The sequence below is a fragment of the Octopus bimaculoides genome, chromosome 7 (assembly GCF_046866305.1).
Source record: "Octopus bimaculoides isolate indiv1 chromosome 7, ASM4686630v1, whole genome shotgun sequence".
Classification (NCBI taxonomy): domain Eukaryota; kingdom Metazoa; phylum Mollusca; class Cephalopoda; order Octopoda; family Octopodidae; genus Octopus; species Octopus bimaculoides.
The window spans coordinates 96,215,947-96,220,946 of record NC_142934.1 but is presented as its reverse complement, the minus strand read 5'-3'; the positions used below and the strand labels follow the sequence as shown (position 1 = coordinate 96,220,946).

The following is a 5,000-nucleotide window of genomic DNA, read 5'->3' as shown; positions in this document are numbered from 1 at the left end:
ACATGGTTACATACATCAGCTCGAATGTCGAATGTTGATCTTCAATACTCTACAACGAATTATTCCACATCCTCTACAAGTGAAAGACTCCGACGTAGCAATGACAGTTTTTGGCAGCATTAATATATGTGATCTTACGAGCCTTTTTAATTCTACATATACTTAATAAGAAATTCCTCTCAACCAGTTTTGGTGTCTGTGTATTACGAAGAGGGATGAACTACCATACTAGATCAGGCTCAGGAAAAACCTAACTCATACACATAATTTCTTTAGACTCAATGTCATAAGGATCAGCTTGAAAGTAGTTAGATTTCCTGGTTGTGACATTAAACCAAGACACAGATACCTATAAACCAAATGAGAGGACGGCATATATTAACATAGCTTCCTACCAACTCCTTTTCTATTAGCGAAACACAACCGTTTCTCCTTTGCTGTAAGAGTTCAGTCTTTCTTTCTAATCTATAAAACGTTTGTTTTCGCTTCCATATCTAGAATTTTAGCTTCAATTCTTCCACTAATTCTGCTGTATGAACTAAGTCTCCAGCGTACAGGAATTCCTAAGGGCAGCCGGTCTTACATTCTTCTGTTGATTCCATTATTCTTTCTTTCGATTTACACTGAAGAGGGTGTCACTATCCTCCAACACAACACAGGTCAGTAGCCACAAGATTCCCAACCTAGGTCGAACGCTATTTTAGTACGACATGTCTCCCTAAATATCTTGGATAGAATATGAGCTCCTGTTGCGTATGAAACTATGGAGTGCTTCTGCGCAAGGGCTAGAAGACTGAAAACGACCTACACGCTCCCGAACTACATTTCTCTGACATCACGATCATATTTACTCCAAAATATACGTGTTTGTGTGTGTGTCTCCATATAGATAAACATATATATTTGCATATATATACACATGCCTCTATGCATACATATGTAAATATATATGCTTACGTGTGTGTGTGTGTATATATATATATATATATATATATATCTATATATAATATTTCTATATACATATGTATGTATAATTTATGTAAATACGCATACATACACGTATATATCCGGTGTTTTAAACGAATAAGGCCGGCTAATCCCTGTGTATTAAGAAGCAACTAAAAGGTTGGCAATAGGAAGATTCATTGCACAAAACGTAATCTCAATAAACCCCGTCAAATCAGAGACAAGTAAACTTAAAACGATGTCGAGTACGATTTTATAGTACACATGCAGTAACAGAAATAGTTATCTTATATAATACGCATCATACATACGCAACGATTATGCATGTTATGTACGTATGAGACTAAACAAGATTCTATATGTTTGTGTGCATATAACGTATTTCTGTTTCTCTCTCTCTCTCTCTCTCTCTCCCTTCAGTACACACCTTATTTTACACACACATTTATGAGTGCGTGAAGTATGTGATCTGTGTGAGTGTGTGCACGCGTGTGTAAGTGTGTGCGTGCGTGTAACCTGGTTACCTGTTCTTGAGATTGTACGCCATGCAAAAATAATTCTCTGAGGCAAAATTGAGTAATAACGATTATTTCATGATCGATGTTGACATTTTTGTTCCGTTAAAAGAGTCTCTCTGTGTCTGTCTCTCTCTCTCTCTCTCTCTGGTTACATTGGAAATAGTGAAGATCTTAGAGGTGGATAGGGATAAATATTTTTGATTTCATTCAACAATTTGTGGAATCCTGCCAGAAAAAAATGGTAACACTTTGGTGCAGAAGACATACAGGCAGTAATGTATTTCGACAATTATTGATATTTTATCTTGTCTTGTGCAGTGTTTGATGTTTGTGTATGTTTCGGGAAATTAAAAGTGCAGGTCACGTCATAGATACCCATTTGTAGAACACACACACACACTACAGGCCAATTCAGAGGGACTTATGAATAAAGGTATGTACTTGCATATACAGTAAATAAAAAGCTATGAAGTTCGCTATTCTCAAAGCGATGATGATAATTTCTAGCTGGCTGAAAGGGCGTACAAGGAGAAAAGTGTCTATTGCATCGGTTCATCATTATTTGATTGGCAATAACTGAAAGGATGAAAAGTGAAGTCAATTGAGAAAGTATCCGAGACTTGAAACGGAAACAAAAGAAAACCTGTAAGACTTTTCTCTGTCAAGCGCTCTAACAATTCTAACCAACGCATTTCTAGGCCATTGAGTAGACGACTGCTGTATATCTGGAAGTTATTTATTAATTCATAGAGGATAAACGTGTCAATTGAGCCCGTCTGGATAAAAAAATACAGTAGAAATTATTTACTCTAGTCGGACTGATTTGCTATTATTTCTTGACAGACGGTATCTAATATTTTAAAAATATATATATATATATATATTTTTTTTTATCATTGGCACCAACCGTACTAGTCAGGAATTAAGAGACATTCAATTCACACTGTTTTTTATCGAAGATGATAGGTAAAATAATAGAAATAAAACGAATCGGATCACATAACTAGGCGCTTACTTAATTCCTAAATAAGCTTACCATTCAGGACACTATCTTGTTTCTCCTCCAGTGAAATAAACATCAGAGGTGCGTTACGTCACACACAGAGTGTAGGGGCTACATAAACATATTCTAAGCTTTGCCTTCTCTTAATGCAATCTAGGAAACCCTTTCATATCTTCTGCAGACATCTCAGGGTCACAAACATTTCGCCTCTTTAGCCTCTACGCTTCAGCAAACTGAGGAATTTAGGATTGAATTACTCATCACCTACGGAACGGTTCCAGCTGCGGTTTCTTGTCAACCACAACCACTTTCAGCTGGTCTCAACTGTTATGGCAATCTCCTTGGTGGTCTTCTTCAGCTGTTCGGGCTCCAAACCAATCTTCGGCAGGAAACAACATACCGATCTTTCTAGGAAACCGCTACAGCTGAGATAAAAAAAAAAAATGAATGCAGAGGAGGCTGCCTGCCATAATTTGACAAGAGATGCAACCTAATATTTGGTTTTCTTCAGCCAGTTGAAAGAAGCCTCTTCTGCGTGTGTGTGTGTGTGTGTGTGTGTGTGTGTGTGTGTGTGTGTGGCCTAGTACTTAGAGTGTTGCACTCACGATCGGTAGATCGTAGGTTCGTTTCCCGGACCCGGGGGGGTGGGGCGTGTGTTCTCGAGCTACAACGTTCGTTTCACGTTGTTCTGCGGGTGGGGGAGTGGCAGAAACGTTAGCACGTCGACGGAGATGCTTTACGCTATATATTCCGGTATCTCTATATTCTGAAAATGGCAACAGGGGAGGGGGGAAACCACTCCAGTATTCATCCCAAGCCTAGTCAGTAATCAATTTAACGGAGGGAGAGGAGTGTCCGGGCCCCACCCAGGTCGTGCTGAGAGAGAGCTGGAGAATGTTGACATGCACAGGATCTGCCCTATAAACAAATACACACACACGCATACATACTTACATACATACATAAGAATAAACACTGATAAAGCTTGGGGGTGAGTTGGTAAAACTTTACCTAAACATTTATATATAGAGATGCTGGCAAAGCGACTCCTTAATTCATACACTACAAATGATGACAATTTCTGCGACAATGAATATCAGTAAATATCATTCTTAAGATGCAAAAGATGAGGAATGAAATGATGCATTTCTGGCCTCGAAGCAGCAAAGCAGGCCTCTCAAAATTCAACATGAAATTAAGAAAACATACATCACTATAAAGTACATGCACTTTACTTAGTTACTCTCTCTCTTTCTCTCTCTCTCTCTCTCTCTCACATACACACACACACAAGCTTACATATACACGTAAACATATAAAAAAAAGACGCATACACACGCATGTGTATGAGGGTGTGTGTGGGTGTGAACAAGTATGAAACAGACCCAACAATACCTAGATATAAACAAGCAGAGGTACATTAGAAACCACCATATAAAAATGTACTAACAAACAACATACGATGTAAAATGACCTGCAATAACATGCAGCAGACACATGTGTCGCAGTGTTGCTGCGCCTCAGTGTATGAACCTTCACTGATAAACACATCTCTAACGCTGGCGATACAAAACTCATATCGACGGATGCAATCGTAATAAAGCGAAGCCTGGCGAGAGTAGACAACGCGTTACATACATTAATAGCACACTGGTGTGAATGAGGATGGGTCAACGCGCCTTTGCAATATCTATCTATCTATCTATCTATCTATCTATCTATCTATCATATTGCACATATATCTACACACAAACACACACAAATACATATACATATAAATATGTATTTATGTATGTATTATATAAATATATATACACATACGTACATATATATATGGTTACATAGATATATCTATACATATATATATGCGTATACACACACACACACACACACACATATATATATATATATATAATATATATATATATATATATATATATATATATATATATATGGCGATAACTATTAATTTCCAGTACCGCTGTCGTAGTCTCCTTTAGAGAGACTTAGAAATATTAATAACTCTATATATACATCATCATCGTTTAATGTCTACTTTCCATGTAATATATATACACACACATATATATTATACACATATATATCTGGTCCTATAACCTCAGGGCAATGTGAGGATTTTGGGTTCTATGCAGTGGTGCCCCATCTTGCTGTTTGTAAAAGTGACAATGCCAATGTTTATATATATATATGTATGTATGTATGTATGTATGTATGTATGTATGTATGTGGGTGCGTGTATATAGTTATGGTATATTCTGTAAAGAACGTAGCAGAATAGAGTATAAAGCTCATCCACCTTCAGATTTCACCCTGTGCTATCCAGGAGCAAGCAGTATTATACATACTTCCAGGTTTGTGTTTGGGTACCTGTCATTTGTGAATAATTGAAGAAATTGGAGTCAACAAGAATAGGTACGACTGGACATTTATTTTTTAATCACTACAATTGTTTCGATGCAGTTGCTGGGGTACTTGGTTAAGCAACTGTTTCC

At 37.3% G+C, this 5,000-nt stretch overlaps 1 protein-coding gene across 34 annotated transcripts in view; it reads right to left on the bottom strand.

Annotated features, from left to right (window-relative positions):
- LOC106883309 (teneurin-m) overlaps positions 1-5,000 on the bottom strand; it is a 572,946-nt gene that overhangs the window by 389,570 nt on the left and 178,376 nt on the right. The window contains exon 1 of one of the 34 annotated variants that reach the window (XM_089355685.1): positions 2,756-2,774. The exons of the other annotated variants lie outside the window; for them this stretch is intronic. The gene's annotated coding sequence lies outside the window, so the exon portion shown is untranslated. Of the gene's footprint in view, positions 1-2,755; positions 2,775-5,000 lie in introns of those variants that run through there. 34 annotated transcript variants of the gene reach the window in all.